This window comes from Pan paniscus, chromosome X (assembly GCF_029289425.2).
Source record: "Pan paniscus chromosome X, NHGRI_mPanPan1-v2.0_pri, whole genome shotgun sequence".
In the NCBI taxonomy this organism is placed as follows: Eukaryota; Metazoa; Chordata; class Mammalia; order Primates; family Hominidae; genus Pan; species Pan paniscus.
In genome coordinates, this window is record NC_073272.2 from 35,970,589 (window position 1) to 35,991,032 (window position 20,444).

At 37.2% G+C, this 20,444-nt stretch overlaps 1 long non-coding RNA gene and 1 pseudogene across 2 annotated transcripts in view; both read left to right on the top strand.

Moving 5' to 3' along the window:
• The window catches only part of LOC134729832 (uncharacterized), a 577,505-nt gene that overhangs the window by 430,250 nt on the left and 126,811 nt on the right, over nucleotides 1–20,444 (top strand). The window lies entirely within an intron of this gene.
• On the top strand, nucleotides 6,745–8,131 carry LOC100982422 (ferritin heavy polypeptide-like 17; annotated as a pseudogene).

Genomic DNA, 20,444 nt, shown 5'->3' on the forward strand with positions numbered 1-20,444 from the left:
ACTGTGTCATATCCTCTGATTTAATCAAAAAACACTAGTCTCACTTTCCTATTGATGGAATTTTGGTAGATGCATTCAACAAGCTGTCATAAATCTTAGCTTATTTTCTAGTAGCTAGCAAAAAAAAAAAATCCAGAATCGCTTCATATCATGGGTATGAATAATGTAGAATAATCAATAATCTTGGTTGTCCACGAGTGCTGTCTTAATCTTATTCTTTGGCTTCGAATGCAACATTTGCGTCTTTTACAGAATTCAAAATTTACAGAGTACTGTACACAGACACACATGACCAGCTAAAAGCAATGTTCTCAGTAGTGTCCACTTTACCTGGCTAATGTCCAACGTGTGACGAGCAGGCAAAAATATGCAATATTAGTATTATTTACAGACAGATTGTTACAATTTTAACCGCAATTTTGAAATACGGGCTGTTAATTCTATGTTAAAACCACAGCTCTTAAAAATAACATGCATATATACACATATATTCATACCACAATTCACATAAAGGTCCAAAGTTTAGCTGGTTTTAACGTTAGTGATCAAAGCCTAATATGTATAGGCAAATGTATGTACACAATACATGTGTGAACACACCACAGTTTTCTAAGATATTATTGAACCTGTAACAAAGTGTTGAGTTGTGATTTTATAAAAATAGTTCTATTATATTATTACCTTTGTGCTCATTTGACACAACAGTACTCCTTCAAAGAGTCTGAAGGGTATGCTACATCAACCAGCTATGTAACAGCCTTATAATGCCAAGTGTCCTGTACAGAGGTTTACTCCAATGAACTGGCTTAATTTAGAATGTAATCTAACCAATTATATTTAATAGCATGGCTAGGAAAATCAGCCCCATAGTCTAAAAACCGGTGTCTCTGGGAAAAAAGGAAGTGGACTTTCCTTTTATGTTCTACCTCTTAGAAGGTATAGGAATCACAATATTCTATGCAAAACCAGAGATATTCTCTACCTCTAATCCTTTCCTTTGCTCCTTTTACATTTATAACAAATGAATAAGCTGAATGTGGTTTTTCATTTTGTAGCTGCAATCTCTGTAGACAAACTGATCAACTGAAATACTTACACTGATTTGATCAACATATTTATCAATGAATAAGGATTTAGGAAGTTATTTTCATGATTTGGACAGTTGTGCACCTGGATTCATTTAGAAACTATTGTCTTTTTCTAAATGTTAGAGGTGTTTAATGTGGGGAAGAAAAACTTAAGGAGGGAGACCCACATGGAGGAAATTGCATTTTTCTCTATAGCATAATTCAGGGATACATTGGATTACAGGCCAGAGTGATGATTTGGAAGGAACTAAAAGCACTGATATTTGATAGAGACCTGGTGAACTAAGGAAGCAATTCTAAATAGATTATTTTGGATGTGAAACAGATATTTCCAGTCATCATTGTAGTTTTTAGTCCTTGACAGTGATTTAAGGTCTGAGGAATGCTAAGCAATGTTGCAACACCTGCATGTACATATGCCCTGCACAATCATATGCCCTGCTATCAGTAGCTGCTCTCAGCACAGCTTTCCTCTTTCACCCCAAGCCAAGGAATTTGCCATACATGCAGGCAGTCAAAGTGAAGAGGGTTGCCTTTTAAGAATTATTTTTCATAGTTCCCTTCTCAATTTTCAGTTTCAACAGCCTCTTCCCATTCAAATTGTCTGTGTGTGCCTCACCTTCCTTCTCAAACCACCAGTTCCTTTACAATGCATCTTCAACTTAGGTTATATAAAGAAATGCTAGGCTTTGTCTTTGCACACAAATTCCTCTTTGAGTATACCTATGCTGTATAAATTCATATTACTGCTTGAGTATACATATGCTGTATAAATTTGTATTACTGCCATTCGTTTCAAGAATCACCTCTTTCCTGGCAGGAGAAAATCAACAGATAAGATTACTAATGAGACTGGAGTACTACTGCCTCCAGCACTTAGCAGATTATTAATAAGCCTTTCCTCATGGATTGTTTGTCATGTAAGAAAGCATAACTGAATAGCACCGTACACATAAGCAAAAGTGAAATGTTAATAATATTTCTACCTAAAGTGTATCATATTAATTCATATTAAAATAAATGAGATTTACAATCATATTGGCAGGAATCTACTAAAAGTAATATACTTTCTAGAAATTTGAAACTCCCTAAATAGATGTAACTGTCCTTAAATATTAAAAGACGTACTGGGAAAATGGCAAAAGACTCCAAGAAACCAAGTCAAAATCATATTGTTTATTTTTCATGTATGAACAAGAATTGAAGAATGAAAAGCTCAGAAGGAAGGTAATAAATGTAAATAATACATAGGAAACATTTTACAAGACTTTTACTTTTGTAAATTGTGCGTTTCACTGAGTTTTAACATTAGTTGGTTAAAGTCCTTATCATATTTTTATGAAAGGTGAAGTCAACAAATAAACCATTGAGAATGTGGAAGAAAAGTTCAGAAAATTAAAAACTCAGAGGCCATTACTCATGTCAACTTATAAAAATAATGATCACATTAAACATAACTTACTCTCTTAACATACTGGGTTAATATCGTAGTAGCTTATGGAATCATAGGGAAAGGTTTTGCAAGGATTATGCTTTTCTCCTAGCATGTTAGGAAAAATTTACACTGGATTTTGGTGAAGCAAAATATGTATACTTTCAACCAAGATATTCCGGGTCTTTAGGCTGAGTAACATAATTACATCAAATCTATTTTTCCATAAAATTTACCACTATATGTAGGAGAAGATATAAGAACTTCTGTAGCAATTTCTGTGTTTGTGACAATAGAAGTAAAAATAGCAAAGAAAATATTATTGAATATATTTTAATAATTTAAAGTAAATATATTAGCACATATTTTATAGATTATCAATTTATTAGCAACTAACATATTTATTCATCCTATATATAGGATCAGTTATATATATATATATATATATCTAGAGAGAGAGAGAGAGAGAGACAATGGACATATATATTTTCTTTTTTTAAATTTTATTTATTTACTTTAAGTTCTGGAATACATGTGCTGAACGTGCAGGTTTGTTACATACGTATACATGTGCCACGGTGGTTTGCTGCACCTATCAACCCATCATCTAGGTTTTAAGCTATGCATGCATTAGGTATTTGTCCTAATGCTCTCCCTCACCTTTCCCCCTACCCTCTGACAGGCCCTGTTGTGTGATGTTCCCCTCCCTGTGTCCATGTGTTCTCATTGTTCAACTCCCACTTATGAGTGAGAACATGCAGTGTTTGGTTTTCTGTTCCTGTGTTAGTTTGCTGAGGATAATGGTTTCCATCTTCATCCATACCCCTGCAAAGGACATGAATTCATTCTTTTTTATGGCTGCATAGTGTTCCATGATGTATATGTGCCACATTTTCTTTATCCAGTCTATCATTGATGGGTATTTGGGTTGGTTCCAAGTATTTGCTATCATAACTAGTGCTGCAATAAACATACATGTGCATGTGTCTTTATAGTAGAATTATTTACATTCCTTTGGGTATATACCCAGTAATGGGATTGCTGTGTCAAATGGTATTTCTGGTTCTAGATCCTTGAGGAATCACCACACTGTCTTCCACAATGTTTGAACTAGTTTACACTCCCACCAGCAGTGTAAAAGCATTCTTATTTCTCCACATCCTCGCCATCATCTGTTGTTTCCAGACTTTTTAATGATCGCCATTCTAACTGGTGTGAGATGGTATCTCATTGTGGTTTTGATTTGCATTTCTCTAATGACCAGTGATAATGAGCTTGTTTTCATGTTTGGTGGCCGCATAAATGTCTTCTTTTGAGAAGTGTCTGTTCATATCCTTCGCCCACTTTTCGATGGGGTTGTTTTTATCTTGTAAATTTGTTTAAGTTCCTTATAAATTCTGGATATTAGCCCTTTGTCAGATGGATTGATTGCAAAAATGTTCTCCCATTCTGTAGGTTGCCTGTTCACTCTGATGATAATTTCTTTTGCTGTGCAGAAGCTCTCTAGTTATTTAGATCCCATTTGTCAATTTTGGGTTTTGTAGCAATTGCTTTTGGTGTTTTAGTCATGAAGTCTTTGCCCATGCCTATGTCCTGAATGGTATTGCCTAGCTTTTATTCTAGGGTTTTTATGGTTTTAGATTTTATGTTTAAGTCTTTAATCCATCTTGAGTTAATTTTTGTGTAAAGTGTAAGGAAGGGGTCCAGTTTCTGTTTTTTGCGTATGGGTAGCCAGGTTTCCCAGCACCATTTATTAAATAGGGAATCCTTTCCCTATGGCTTTTGTCAGATGTATATATATATATATATATATGTCATATATATATCTGTCATATATATATCTGACATATATATGTCAGATATATATATCTGTCATATATATATGTCATATATATAACTGTCATATATATATCTGTCATATATATATATATATTTATATATATATTCTACTGGCAAAGAAAATGAACCAAAACAGGCTCCTGGGCCCATGAGATTAAAGCCAATGTCTGTTGCAATCATTTGGCATTTAGCACAAAGACTAACATACATTAAGTCCTCAAAAAATAATTATTGAATACCGGATGTGTTCATGCCATTAAAATTCAGTATGCTGTATCTGTATTTGATAATCCCATAGATCTTTCCTTGTGTTACATCTAAATGAAAAATTACTCTAAGCATTTTCAGGATTATCTCGATCTCTTTACAGTTCAATACAGCCACAAAAATTCAGTGTTCTTATTTGGATGTGTGTTTTCAATCCTGCTAAGTGAGATTGCTGCCAGATGGCATTTCTTAGTGTAAAAATGAAGTTGTCTCATGTTCACCCATATAGTCATGTTGGCTTATTTTACCAGCTGCAAAGTGATGATTAGGAAAGGAATAATATATTAACAGAAGGAAACTGCAGCACCTTCAGTTATTGAAGTTCTCGAGACTCTTTATTGTAATTTATGAAAAAAATCAAAGTTCATCAGAATAAAGTATCACTTTACGTTTCACAACTTCATAAAAAAGAACTTGACTGGACAATATTTAAAGGATGGCTTACATTTCCTGAAAGAAAAATTACATTATGAATCATTATGTAAAATAAGGTGTGTCAAACATTTCAGTAAAAAAGAGTGCTCAAGAATGAAGATACTCCAAGTATATCAGGGTATATAGGCATGGCACATTCAAAAGAAAACTTGCACCACAGAAACTAGATCTATTCTCAGCGAGAAGTGATTGTGTTTAAGACAAAAAACACAATGTGAAATACAATAGAAATTTCTTAGTTTTTACTTTTACAGTTTTATTTCTAAAACTTATAAATTGTTTATTTTACAGATATAAAAACATACCTTTAAGCATACACATTTTTATACTAGTTTTATCTCAGTGAATATTAAAATTGTAAGAATTTCTCAACATTGAGTGTCACTGATTCTTTTTTCTTCCAAAGGAAACACTGTTTAAATAAATAATCAACGTCCACTCCCACTCATTGTTTAAATTTGGAGAAATAATAAGACTAAAACTTTTAACAGGCTGATCAATCCTTTAAATAATATTTTTGAACCCTTACTATGTGGAATTGATCATTGAGCAAATTACACACAGTCTTTGTCCTAGAGGAGTTCATGGTCCTGCAAAACTTTCCAAACTACGTAGGGAGGAATACAACTAAGAGTGTCACTGTCTGCTATTTACAAGTTGTGAGCTCAAAAGATGTGGAAACAATCTAAATGTCCATCAACAGAGGCACGGAAAAAGAAAACGTGGGATATACATACAATAAATTACCATTCAGCCTTTAAAAAGAAAAAATTCCACATATAGATGAACCTGGAAGACATTATGCCAAATGATTGCAACGGATTGCTAAGCGACATAAACCAGTAATGAAAAAGATAAACACTGCATGATTCCACTTATATGGGGTATCAAAAATAGTCAAATTCATAGAATCAAGGAATAGAATGATGGTTGCCAAGGGCTGGGGGAGAAGGCAACGGGAGTTACTAATCCATGGTTACAAGGTTTCCATTGATCAAGATGAATAAACTTTACCAGTGTGGTGGTACCCAGCTACTCGGGAGGCTGAGGCACGAGAATCACTTGAACCTGCGGAGGTGGAGGGTGCAGTGAGCCAAGATGGGGCCACTGCACTCCAGCCTGGGCAACAGAGTGAGACTCTGTCTCAAAAACAAAAAACGAAGAAAATGAAACAAACAAACAAAAAACCAAAGGGAGGGAAACAAAGAAAAAAGAAAAAAAATAAACTCTTAAGATCTGCAGCACATCATTGCCACTATCATACTCTACTGTCTATCATACTCTACTGTGCACTAAAAAATATGTTAGAGTAGGTCTCATGTTAAGTGTTCATACCAGTAAAATTTTGGAAAGTGTGTTTTAGTATGTTACAAATGCTCTAATTCACAATTTATTTATCTGTAAGATATGGGTGATAATAATAAAAATTAATTCAGAATGTTTCTGTGATAATGAAATAATTAATATAGAGTGAACAGCCCAGAGACAGGTAATACTGGTTTTGGATTGATGCACCACTTTCACTACTCTCATTAAAAAGTGATTTTGTTTATTCATATGCATATATACACAGATATGTAAATATATGCACACACATACACACACACACACACACACAGAGAGAGAGAAAGAGAAAGAGATAAGCCACCAACTACTTATGGTCCACTTCCTTATGAGTACATCATGGCGTCTACTGCGTGTATTACTATAGACGCATTCAAAAGAAAACTTGCACCACAAGAAGGGATGATGCAGAACGTTGAATATTGCTCAGCTACAAAAAAAATGAAAGTACGAGGAATATTTAGAACAAGTTTTTATATTAGTATCTATAAAAATATCTGGTAACTAATAGATACTCAGTAGAAATGTATTGAATGCGTAGATGAGAGCTAATCACTGACACTGAGCCAGAACGTGTTTTGTCTTATCAATTGTGTAACTGTTTTTTAAATGATGAAGATAAGTGAAAGTCCAAACAAAGAGTTTTCACAGATTATAATACTAGAAATTGTATCTGTTCACTCTGGACTTATCATGAATAATACTGTGAGTTAATTTTATGTTTCAACTTCACTGGGTCTGAGAGTGCCCAAATACTTGGTCAAACACTATTCTGGCTGTGCCTTTGAGGATGAATTAGGATGAGATTAGCATTTAAATCAGACTGAGTAAAGATGATAGCCCTCCCTAATGTGGGTGGGCTTCATTAAATCAACTGAAGTCCTACATGGAACATATCTCGGCCCCTGCGGAGCGCGACCCACCCCCCAGAAGCGGTTCCACTGCCCACTTCCGGTCCTGTCACAGACTCAGCCACTGCCAGCGACCGCTGACCGCCCCGCTATGGTAAGTGCGCCAAAACTACCACCCCGACTGCGACGCCGCCGTCAACAGCCACGTCAACCTGGAGCTCCACGCCTCCTGTGTGTACCTGTCCATGGCCTTCTACTTAGACCGGGACGACGTGACCCTGGAGCGTTTCAGCCGCTGCTTCCTGAGCCAGTCGCAAGAGAAGAGGGAGCACGCCCAGAAGCTGATAATGCTGCAGAACCTGCGCGGTGGCCGCATCTGCCTTCCTGACATCTGGAAACCAGAGCGTGAATACTGGGAGAGTGGGCTCGAGGCCATGGAGTGTGCCTTCCACCTGGAGGAGAGTGTCAACTACAGCCTCCTGGAGCTGCACTACCTGGCCATGGAGAAGGGTGACCCCCAGCTGTGCGACTTCCTGGAGAGCCACTTCCTGAACCAGCAGGTCAAGGCCATCAAAGAGCTGAGTGGCTACCTGAGCAACCTGCGCAAGATGTGGGCCACGGGAAACCGGCCTGGCAGAGTACCTGTGTGACAAGCTCACCCTGGGCCGCAGTGGGGAGGAGCCCTGAGCCCAGATGGGCCCCACAGCCACGGGGTGCCTTCACCGGGTTGGGCCGCCAGACAGGGTGGGCATGTTGCCCTTCCAGAACGTTCTCTTCAGTTTTTTCCTTTCAGTTTTACCATTGTTGGCAATAAAGTTATCTGGTTTTCAAAGCAATAAAGGTGTCCAGTTGATGCATGCCTGCAAAACTCTCACTATTTAGGAATAAAGGCACCTCCTCATACAAGTTTAAAGTTGATATCCAGCAGTCTCTCCACCCAGCCCTGCCCCATCTGCATGCAGCTCAGGATCTCCAAGGATGGAGGAGGAAGGTATTCCATGGGGCCCTGGAAAGCACATTAGTCTTCCCTTTATAAACTACGTGGATATATGGAGTGGGATGGGGTGGGATGGGCAGTCTTGGGCCCTGGTGTCTGGGGGTGCTTGGGCATCGTAAAGTGTGAAACACGGTCCGGAATTCATCCCCACCTCTGGGGAAGAAGTGAAGGGAATGAGATTGGGCAGGGATTAAAATAAACAAAGAGGTCTTCATCTTGACATGAAAACTTTTGTTTCTTAAATATGAAAATGTTAACATTTGTTGATTCTAGGTAGCAAGCTGGGGATCCTGGAAGATGGCATGACAGAGTACTCTCTGACAAACTCACGCTGAGTGACAGTGACTTAATGGGAATGGGCTGGTTTCTCCATAGACTTCGTAGTAAATCCCTATAGTCACCATTGCTGGGCATCTGTACTATTTCTTCCAATAAAGTCGTTACATATACATATATATTATAGTAAGTCCTCAGTTAATGTTGTTGATAGGTTTTTGGAAACTGCAACTTTACACAGAAGAACTAGTAAGGAAACCCATTTTACCCTAGGCTAATTGATATAAACAAGAATTAAGTTTTGTGGCATATTTCCCATCACAAAACATCACCAAACTTGTAAAGAAAGACCAACTTACTTCCAGTATTAAGCATGGAAATAAATTTGAATTATAAGTACATTTAAAAGATTGATAGAAACAAGTAAAATAATTATTTATCCATGTATTCCAGTTCAGGGGGAGAGTGGCTGGTGCATACCTAGGAAGCTCAGGGAGCAAGGCCGGAATCAGTCCTGGCCAGGATGCCATCTCATAGCAGGTCACTCTCTCTCTCTCTCTCTCTCTCACACACACACACACACACACACACTCTCTCTCTCTTACACTGGGACAATGTAGACACCCCAACTCACCTAACATGCACAACTTTAGGATGTGGGAGGAAATGGGAGTACACGGAGAAAACCCATACAGACATGGGGAAAACGTGCAAACTCCACACAGACAGTGGCCCCTCTGGAAATTGATTTTTTTCCTCATCAACGTTATAATGAAACAACGTTGAACAAATCAATGTTGAAGGAACGATATTCGAGTATACTTATATATGCATAGATTTAAATTTTGTTTATATGTATTTCTTATGTATTTATTTATATGCATTCATTCTACCAGCAGCGGGCTTCATTTTGAATCTCCAGACAAGATTCTGAATTTTTGCTTAGGAAGGCCACCTTTGTTCAAAGCAGTTCAGTGACTGTGTTATTGAAAATGATACATCTGCTTTCTAGATCTTTTTTGAGCCTGGTTTTATTTTTGTGCTCAGGTTTCATGTATCTAACTTCGATTTGGTTTTCTTTGCTTGCTACCAAGAGAAACTTAGCTAATAAATCTCATTATCAATACACCTTTATCGGGTTCTATTGTAATTATTTATAGTGAAGTGAATAGCTCCTCTGGGGTAGCAAATGACATTTTTCACTTTATTCCTAATAGAGTATGCTGAAAGGAAAAAGCATGAAAAATGAAAAGGAAAAAATAGAAAAAATTGTCTCCATGAAAATAGAAGTGAATGCTGCTATCACAGCCACTCCTTATCGCCTGGAAATGTGTTTCTATCATAATTTATGGGGTTTTAATTCCTTAAACCAGCTTTTCCTTTTTTTTTTTTTTTTTTTTGAGACAAGGTCTCACCCTGCCACCCAGGGTGGAGTGCAGTGGCACCATCACTATTCACTACAGCCCCACCTCAGCCTCCTGAGTACCTGGGACTACCGGCCCACACCATCACACTTGGCTAATCTGTGTATTATTTGTAGAGATGTGGTTTTCTCATGTTGCCCAGGCTAGTCTCAAACTCCTGGCCTCAAGAGATCCTCCTGCCTCGACCTCCCAAAATGCTAGCATTACAGGCACTAGCCACTGCGCCTGGCCTTAAACCAGTTTTATTAGACTCTGTTCCCTATCATCATATCGCACAAAATAGCAATAGGTGTTCAGTGAAAAAATGGATTTGTGGCAATATTTTAAATATATTTGTATTTATATATAATACATAATTATATATTTTGTATATATAAATATGTATAAATATTAATATATATTTATATTATATATAAATATAAATTATATATATGCAGAACATATTTGTGTTTATTAAATTAGCAAATTTTTTTGCTTTGTTTTCAGTTTATATTTTTTACTCTAGGAATTTTCAGTCTTCAATATAAAAATATGTTTTGTGAATTTACAACAGGAGGATAAAATATTCAGCATTTTCCCAACTTCCTAATCATGAGATGCTTTTTCTACCAAATTTTACAGAACAATACTCCAAAGAAAATAACTCGGTAAACAACATCAAAGAATCTCATGGCGTGTTATTCCAGAAGCATATACCTGGCAGCTTAACGGCTCTTTCACTGAGAAGTCATTATGCAAAACTTGCTTTTGCTGTGAAAATTCCAGCACAGTAAATTTCAAAGCAAAAAGTGGAATTCAAGCCCCTCAGCATGAGTGTGTGTAGATAACACCCAGAACCATTTTGTTTCCTGATGGATTACTCCTAACACTATATTTCTTTTCTGTTATCCTCTAATTTTCATTTTTAAATGAATGGTTTCTGAGAATGATGACATTGATATTTATCTAATACTTAAAGTTGAGAGGTGGTTTAGTGCTCCCACATAGCTTATACCCCTTCCTTTCTCTACCTATATATTCATCTTATCAGCAGGAAAGTTCTTCCTTTTGATTTTCCAAGATTGCTCATTTTTGGTCAGTAATACATCCTTTGGACAAAAGCAGTCAGTGCCTTAACTCTTTTGGAAAACAAATACCTGTTTCTTTTCTCACCAAAGCATGTTGAAATTCCTCAAAATTCTGGCACTGAGCTATGCGGGAAAAAAAAGACACATATGGCTTACAGTATTTTAATAATAAAGTCCTGGAATGTTAAATAAATATACAAGTAATCTGCAGCATCTTATAGTCCACCTCTTTCCTCCAGTAGAGATCATCAGCATTTTCTATGTCACTATTCAATTTTGAATGGACATCCTGTTGCAGTGCATTCCTCTCTAGGTTCAGTAAAGGACATGTTAAGCTTCTCTCCAGCCCTAAAATACGTGTTGTAATTCTATAAATTGAAACTGCATTTTTCCCAAACAATATTGAACATGAAGCAACACCTAATCATAAACTCTTGTAGCTGTTTTAATTTAAATGTATCCTCACAGCTACTTTTGGGTATACTTATATTCTTATAATTCCAATGAATTTGATAAGGTACTTATTTTATTCCCAGGCAGACATTAACATAATACAGAACTATTATTTTCTAAATATGGAAAATATGTAATTTTTATAAATGATTATTTCATCCTAGAAAATAACAAGGTGATTAAAAATGCTTTTTCACAAGAGCAGCGTTTGAGTCTGGCCTATCTTACTAACCACAACTTTCATTTGTCTGCTGTTTGGCTGTTTAATTCGATTCAACAAACATTTATTCTTAATAAATGAGTTGGTGCTAGGGAGTCAAAGTTAAATGAGACATGGACTTGGCCCAGTTAAGTGAGATGTATTAGCAGTTTGCCAATTTTTTAAGAGTAAAACACACATCCAATATGAGGTTATTTTAATGAACAATTAAATCAAGAGTGAATTTAGGAAGTGTTTTCATTTATAATTTTCCATTCAATGTTTATTAAAGAGATAATGCTACACAGTCATTCAATGAACTTTCACAAACAGTAATGAAATAATTTTTACAAGGTTTGTGGAAGAACGTAGGCCAGTTACTCTTCGTATCAAAACAGTGGACTCTAAACAAATCTAAAGCATCATCGTAATGACAATTATCTGAGTAATTTATAATATGGAAATAATGTATGAAGGAACTACCTATTCCTGATAATGAGGGGATGTTACCTAAGGGAGAGGGAGATTTTGAGCAATAACTCAACACAATGTAATAGATGAGATTTTGGCAAATAAGGAGATTACAAATTGGTTTACATATTTTATGATATTTTTGCCCTGAGACAAAGAATGCACTTGGAAGTATGTTTTCCTCGTGTGGATCACACAGGAGTCTTCTAAGGGACTGGTTTAAAAATATGTTTTCAAAACTAGAAATAAGTTATTTCTACTGTGGATATGAACCTGCAAGAAATCTATTGGTAAAGGTAATCTGAAAAAAAAATAGGGCTTCCTAAATGTCAGCTTTATATACCAGAAAAAAATACAGGTACTAGTTAAAGTCTTTTACAGTATCATGACTTGCTTTCACTAATGAAAATAGCTCACAGTTATTGAGAGCTTGCCATGTATAAGGCACCAGCTTAAGTCATTTATATAAATTACCTCATTTCTGCCTCACAGCAACATAAAATGTGGTGCTATTGTTATACCCATTTTACAGATGATGACAGTGAACTCAGAGAAATTATATTAATTTCTAATGTCTCAAAACTAGTAAGTGGCAGAGGTGAAATTTATCTCAAGACATTTTAAAATTTGATTTATAATTTCTCTGTTTCTCCATTGGTGGTTCAGGTGCATGCTGTGTAATTTCCATGTATTTATGAATTTTCTAAAATTCCTATTGTTATTTATTTCTACACTCATGCCATTGTCAGAAAAGATATTTAATGCCATTTCCACCTTCTTAAATTTGCTAAGACTTCTTTATGGCTTAACATTTTATTTATTCTGGAGGTATTCTCTATGTGCTTGAGAAGAATGTGTATTCTGCACAATGCAGTACATCTATTGGATGTACTGCATTGTGTATATCTGCTAGGTCCATTTGGTCTAAGGTGTAGCATGTGTCCAGTGTTTGGTATTTATTTTCTTTCTTAAAGATTTGTCCATTGCTGAAAGTGGATATTGAATTCTCCTACTGTTATTATATTACAGTCTATCTCTCTCTTCATATCTATTAATATTTGTTTTATATATTTAGGTGGTCTGATGTTGGGTGCATATACATTTACAATTGGTATAGCCCCTTGATGAATTTACCCCTTTATCACGAATGACCTTCTTTCTCTCTGGAGGGAGTTTTTTACTTAAAACTAGTTTTTTATACATATATGTAGCTATTTTTGTCTTTTGGTTTTTATTTACATGAATATATTTTTCCATCCCTTCACTTTTATTCTATGTGAGTCCTTACAAGAGAAGTTAGTATCTTGTAGGCAGTGTGTGACTCGGTAATTTTTGTTGGCCATTCAGCCACTCTATGCCTTTTGATTGGAGAATTTAATCTCATTTACAATCAAGGTAATTATCAATATGTGAGGACTTACTGTTGTCATTTGTTTATTGTTTTCTGGCTGATTTGTAGACACTTCATTCTTTTCTTCCTCTATTGCTGTCTTTGCTTTGTGGTTACCACAAGGCTTACAAGAAACATCTTATAGTTTTAAAAGGCTACATTAAAAAAAGTTTTATTATAAGTACAGGGGTACATGTGCAAGTTTGTTATATAGGCAAACTTGTGTCATGGGAGTTTGTTGTACAGATTATTTCATCACCAAAGTACTAAGACTAGTACCCAGTAGTTATTTTTTCTGATCTTCTCCCTCTTCCCACACTCTGCCTTCAAGTAGGCCCCAGTGTTTGTTGTGCCCCTCTTGGTGTCCATCTGTTCTCATCCTTTAGCCCTCACTAAGTGAAAGTATAATGGCCTCAAGCTCCATCCATGTTCCTTCAAAGGACATTATCTCATTCTTTTTTATGGCTGCATAGTATACCATGATGTATATTTAGCATATTTTCTTTATCTAGTCATCCGTTGATAGACATTTAGGTTGATTCCATGTCTTTCCTATTGTAGATAGTTCTGCAGTCAACATTTACGTGCATGCATCTTTACGTTAGAACGATTTATATTCCTTTGGGTATATACCCAGTAATGGGATAGCTGGGTTGAATGGTAGTTCAGTCTTCAGCTCTTTGAGGAAGTGCCACACTACTTTCCACAATGGTTGAACTCATTTATGCTCTCACTAACAGTGTATAAGCATTCCCTTTTCTCCACAATTTCACCAGCATCTGTTACTTTTTGACTTTCTAGTAATAGCCATTCTGACCGGTGTGAGGTAGTTCTCATTATGGTTTTGATTTGCATTTCTGTAATGATCAGTGATATTGAGCTCCTTTGTATATACTTGTTGGCTGCATTTATGTCTTCTTTTGAAAAGTGTCTGTTCTTGTCCTTTGCCCATTTTTAATGGGGTTGTTTAATTTTTTTCTTGTAAATTTGCTTAAGTTCCTTACAGATGCTAGATATTACACTTTTGCCAGATGCATAGTTTGCAAATATTTTCTTGTATTCCGTAGGTTGCCTGTTTATTCTATTGAGAGTTTCCTTTGCTGTGAAGAAACTCTTTAGTCTAATAAGATCTGATTTATCAGTATTTGTTTTTGTTGCAATTGGTATTGGTGTCTTTATCATGACATCTTTGCCAGTTTCTAATTCCAGACTGGTATTGCATAGGTTGTCTTGCAGGGTTTTTATAGTTTGGGGATTTCCTTTAAGTCTTTAATCCATCTTGTGGGTTTTTTAATATAGTGTACAGTGTAAGGAATTTTGTGTGTGTGTGTGTGTGTGTGTGTGTGTGTGTGAGGAATGGGTTCAGTGTCAATCATCTGCATATTGTTAGCCAGTTATCCCAGCACCGTTTTTTAAATAGGGTGTTTTTCCTCATTGTTTGTTTCGTCTGCTTTGTGGAAGATCAGATGTATGTAAGTTTGCAGCATTATTTCTTTTTTATATAGCATAAGGAACGGGTCCAGTGTCAATCATTGGCATAGGTCTAGCCCGTTATCCCAGCACCATTTATTAAATAGGGTGTTGTTTCCTCATTGTTTGTTTTGTCTGCTTTGTGGAAGATCAGATGTATGTAGGTTTGCAGCATTATTTCTGGGCTCTCTATTCTGTTCCTTTGTTCTGTGTGTCTGTGTTTGTACCAGTACCATGTTCTTTTAGTTACTGTAGCCCTGGAGTATAGTTTGAAGTAAGGTAACATGATATTTCCAGCTTTGTTTCTTTTGCTTAGGATTGCTTTGGCTAATTGGGCTCTTTTGTGGTTCCATATGAACTTTAAAATTTTTTTATAGTTTTATAAATGTACTTTTAGGAATAACATAGATTCTGTAAATTGCTTTGGGCAGTATGGCCATTTTAACAATATTTATTCTTCCTATCCATGAGCATCAAATGTTTTTCCATGGTTTTGTCACCCCTGATATCTTTGAGCAGTGTTTTGTAATTCACAGAGTGGAGATCTTTCACATCCACTGTTTGCTGTATTTGTAGATATTTTATTCTTTTTGTGGAATTGTGAATTGGATTTTATTCCTGATTTGGCTCTGAGCTTGGCTATTGTTGGTGTATAGGAATGCTAGTAATTTATGTACATTGATTTTGTATCCTGAAACTTTGCTGAAGTTGTTTATCAGCTTAAGGAACTTTTGGTCCAAGGCTAAGGGGTTTTTACATATAGAATCATGTCGTCTCTAAACTGGGATAGTTTGACTTCCTGTCTTCCTATTTGGATGACTTTTATTTCTTTCTCTTGCCTGATTGCTCTGGACAGAACTTATAATACTACAATTGAATAAGAGTGATGAGAGAGGGCATTCTTGTCTTGTGCCAGTTCTCAAGGATAATGCTTCCAGCTTTTGACCATTCAGTCTGATGTTGGCTATGGTTTTGTCATAGATGGCTCTTATTATTTTGAGGTTTGTTCCTTGAATGCCTAGTTCTCTGAGAGTCTTTAACATGAAGACATTTTGAATTTTGTTGAAAGCCCTTTCTGCCTCTATTAAGATGATCACATATTTTTTGTCTTTTGTTCTATTTAGGTGATAAATCACATTTATTGATTTACATATGTTGTAACAATCTTGAATCCCAGGGATAAAGCCTGCTTGATCATGGTGGTGCTTTTTGATGTGCTGCTGTGTTTGGTTTGTGGTATTTTGTTGAGGATTTAGCATAAAAGTTCATCAAGGATATTGGCCTGAAGTTTTCTTTCTTTATTGTGTCTCTGCCAGGTTTTGGTATCATGATGATGCTGGTCTCATAGAATGAGTTGGGGAGGAATTCCTTCCACTCAGTTTTTCAGAATAGTTTCCATAAGAATGGTACAATCTCTTCATCATACATCTGGTAGAATTGGCTATGAATCCATCTGGTCCTGGGCTTTGTGGAGTTGGTAGGGTATTTATTAGTGATTCAATCTTGTTGCTCATTTTTGGTATGTTCAGGGATTCAATTTCTTCTTGGTTCAGTCTTGGGAGAGTGTATTTCTTCTAGATTTTCTAGTTTGTGTACATAGAGGTGTTCTAACTAGTATCTGATGATGATTTGTATTAACATATTTCTATGGAGTCAGTGGTAACATCCTTTTTGTCTTTTCTAATCATGTTTATTTGGATTTTCTATCTTTTCTTTATTAATCTAGGTAGCAGCCTATCATATTTTTTTCAAATATTCAGCTCCTGGCTTCTTTGATCTTTTTAATGGTTTTCTGTCTCTCAATCTCCTTCAGTTCAGCTCTGATTCTGGTTATTTCTTGTCTTCTGCTAGCTTTGGGGTTGTTTTGCTCTTGTTCCTTTCAGTTGTAATGTTAGGTTGTTAATTTGAGATCTTTCTAATGTTTTAATGTGGGTGTTTAGTGCAATATATTTCCTTCTTAGCACTGCCTTAGCTGTGTCTCAGAGATTCTGCTATGTTGTGTCTTTGTTCTCATTCGTTTCACAGAACTTCTTAATTTCTGCCCTAATTTCATTATTTACCCAAAAGTGTTTCATGAGATGCTTGTTGAATTTCCATTTAATTGTAAGGTTTTCAGCAATTTTCTCAGTCTGGATTTCTATTTTTATTGTTTGTCATCCAAGAGAGTGTTTGGTATGATTTCAGTTCTTTTTTATTTGCTGAGGATTGTTTTATCTCTGATTGTGTGGTTGATTTTAGAGCATGTACCATGTGGCAATGAGAATAATGTATATTCGTTGTTTTGGGGTGGAGATCTTCATAAACCTCTATCAGGTCCATTTGGTCCAGTATATAATTTGAATTATACTTCTGTCATTTCAGTCATCTCAGCTCAGTTAAGAACCCTTCCTACAGAACTAGTGTTGTTGTTTGGAGAATAGAAGGCACTCTGACTTTTTGAGTTGTTAGAGTTCTTGTACTGGTACTTTCTCATCTTTGTGGACTGATGTTCCTTCAGTCTTTAAAGTTGCTGTCCTTTTGTTTTTGTTCTATTCCTTTATCCTATTTGATTCCCTTGGGAGTTTGGTAGTGGTATAATGTGGGTTCAGTCAACTGGCTTTATTTCCAAAAGATTTTAGTTGTGGGGTGAGGCTCAACTCAGGAATCCTGGGCTGCATGCCCTAACCCTGGGTGAATGTTACCAATCCTGGATTTCTTCTCTGGCCCCTCAAAGTTGGGAAGCTGTGCTAGAGGGGCTGAGGTGCTCCCAGGCTGCTGGTCACAACACTCCAATGGGTAGTGCCACCCAAAGCACTTAGTAGAGAGGTGGCAGCAGTACCAGTTTTTGTTTGCTCATGCCAGTGACAGTGCAGCAGGATACTGGCCTCTGTGCAGATTTTCACAGTAGTGGTTGGTGTTAGCATGGCACAGCAGGGCGTGGTGCCCCCTACTAGTGTCTGTGTGAGCATTTGCGCCTGTGGTGGTGTTAGCATGAGGGCGGGGTTCTGGTGGGCTCAGGGCTGTGTGCGCCCTCTGTTCACTATCACACGGGTGGCTGTGGCTGTGGTTGCTCAGGGTGAGGGTGGGTCCGCTGGTCTCCATGCCTAGTTTTACACTAGTGGCAGTGTTGGCACAAGGGCTAGGTGCTGGCGAGGGTGAGGCTGGTGGATTCCATGCCCAAGAATGCTCCTACAGCGATAACAGTGCAGTGGGGGTGGGGAGCAGAATGCACTAACACTGGCAGCAGTGGCACAGCGGAGTGCACATGCACACATGTGCTTGCAGGGAAGGGAAGGCCAGGTCCTTTTGGACACACGTGCACTGGCAAAGATATTTGGGGGTGGTTGTGGGCAAGTGCATACAGGCAAATTGCCACAGGGGAGGCTGCAGTGCAGGAAGTGCTGACTGGCTGGTGTGTGTCCTCAGGTGCTGCTCTGTTGGAGCTCTCTGTCTGTGAGGTGCATTCTACCAGCACAGGAGCTATGATGTGGGACCCCAGGAGGTCCTCCTCCCCTGGGCACCTGAGACTGCACAGCAAGCAGGTATGGCCTGGCTAGGACTCCCGGGAGAGGCCAGCAGACTGAGGGGTGCTCAAGTCAGACCAGCCCCATCTCATGAGCATGGCCACCGTGTGGAGTTGAGATCTGTCAGTTCCCCTAGGACTAAAGTCTCCTATGGCAGCAAGTTGAGCCTAGGGAAATGGGTGTCCCTGCCTATACTCCATTACAGACATTCCCGCAACAAACCCTCTGGGCTCACACTGGCTGGAGTTCCGCCCCGCCCCTTCTCTAAGCAGCTCTCTCTGCCAACTCAAGTGTCCATGGTGGTCATAATTTATCCTTCTGTCAGGATTGCAGAGGCTCTTGGTGAGAGTGAGTTGCTCCCTGCTAAAAAAGGATATTTTAATCTGATAACAACTTAACTTTAATTGCATACAAAAACTTTACACTTTTACTTTCTCACACATTAAAAATGTTTGCTATAAATAGCTCTTATTATTTTGAGATATGTTCCATCAATACCTAGTTTATTGAGTGTTTTTAGCATGAAGCGGTTTTGAATTTTATTGAAAGCCTTTTCTGCATCTATTGAGATAATCATGTGGTTTTTGTCATTGGTTCTGTTTATGTGATGGATTACATTTATTAATTTGTGTAAGTTTAACCAGCCTTGCATCCCAGGGATGAAGCCGACTTGGTTGTGCTGGGTAAGTTTTTTGATGTGCTGAGGATTCAGTTTGCCAGTATTTTATTGAGGATTTTGGCATCGATGTTCATCAGGGATAGTGGCCTGAAATTTTCTTTTTTTGTTGTGTCTCTGCCAGGTTTTGGTATCAGGATGATGATGGCCTCATGAAATGAATTAGGGAGGATTCCCTCTTTTTCTATTCTTTGGAATAGTTTCAGAAGGATTGGTATCAGCTCCTCTTTGTACCTCTGGTAGAATTCAGCTGTGAATCCGTCTGGTCCCGGACTTTTTTTGGTTGGTAGGTTATTAATTACTGCCTCAATTTCAGAACTTGTTATTGGTCTATTCAGGGATTCGACTTCTTCCTGGTTTAGACTTGGGAGGGTGTGTGTGTCCAGGAATTTATCCATTTCTTCTAGAGTTTCTAGTTTATTTGCATAGAGGTGTTTATAGTATTCTCTGATGGTAGTTTGTATTTCTGTGGGATCGGTAGTGATATCCCCTTTATCACTTTTTATTGCATCTATTTGGTTTTTCTCTGTTTTCTTCTTTATTAGTCTGGCTAGAGGTCTATCTATTTTGTTGATCTTTTCAAAGAACAGCTCCTGGATTCACTGATTTTTTGAAGGGTGTTTCATTTCTCTATCTCCTTCAATTCTGCTCTGATCTTAGTTATTTCTTGTCTTCTTCTAGCTTGTTAATTTGCTCTTTTTTCTCTAGTTCTTTTAATTGTGATGTTAGGGTGTCGATTTTAGATCTTTCCTGCATTCTCATGTGGGCATTTAGTGCTATAAATTTCTCTCTAGACACTGCTTTAAATGTGTCCCAGAGATTCTGGTACGTTGTGTCTTTGTTCTCATTGGTTTCAAAAAACTTCTTTATTTCTGCCTTAATTTCGTTATTTACCCAGTAGTCATTCAGGAGCAGGTTTTTTAGTTTCCATGTAGTTGTGCGGTTTTGAGTGAGTTTCATAATCCTGAGTTCTAATTTGATTGCACTGTGGTCTGAGAAACTGTATGTTATGGTTTATGTTATTTTGCATTTGCTGAGGAGTGTTTTACTTCCAATTAGGTGGTCAATTTTAGATTAAGTGCAATGTGGTGCTGAGAAGAATGTATATTATGTGGATTTGAGGTGGAGAGTTCTGTAGATGTCAATTAGGTCCTCTTGGTCCAGAGCTGAGTTCAAGTCCTGAATGTCCTTGTTAATTTTCTGTCTCATTGATCTGTCTAATATTGACAGTAAGGTGTTAAACTCTCCTGCTATTATCGTGT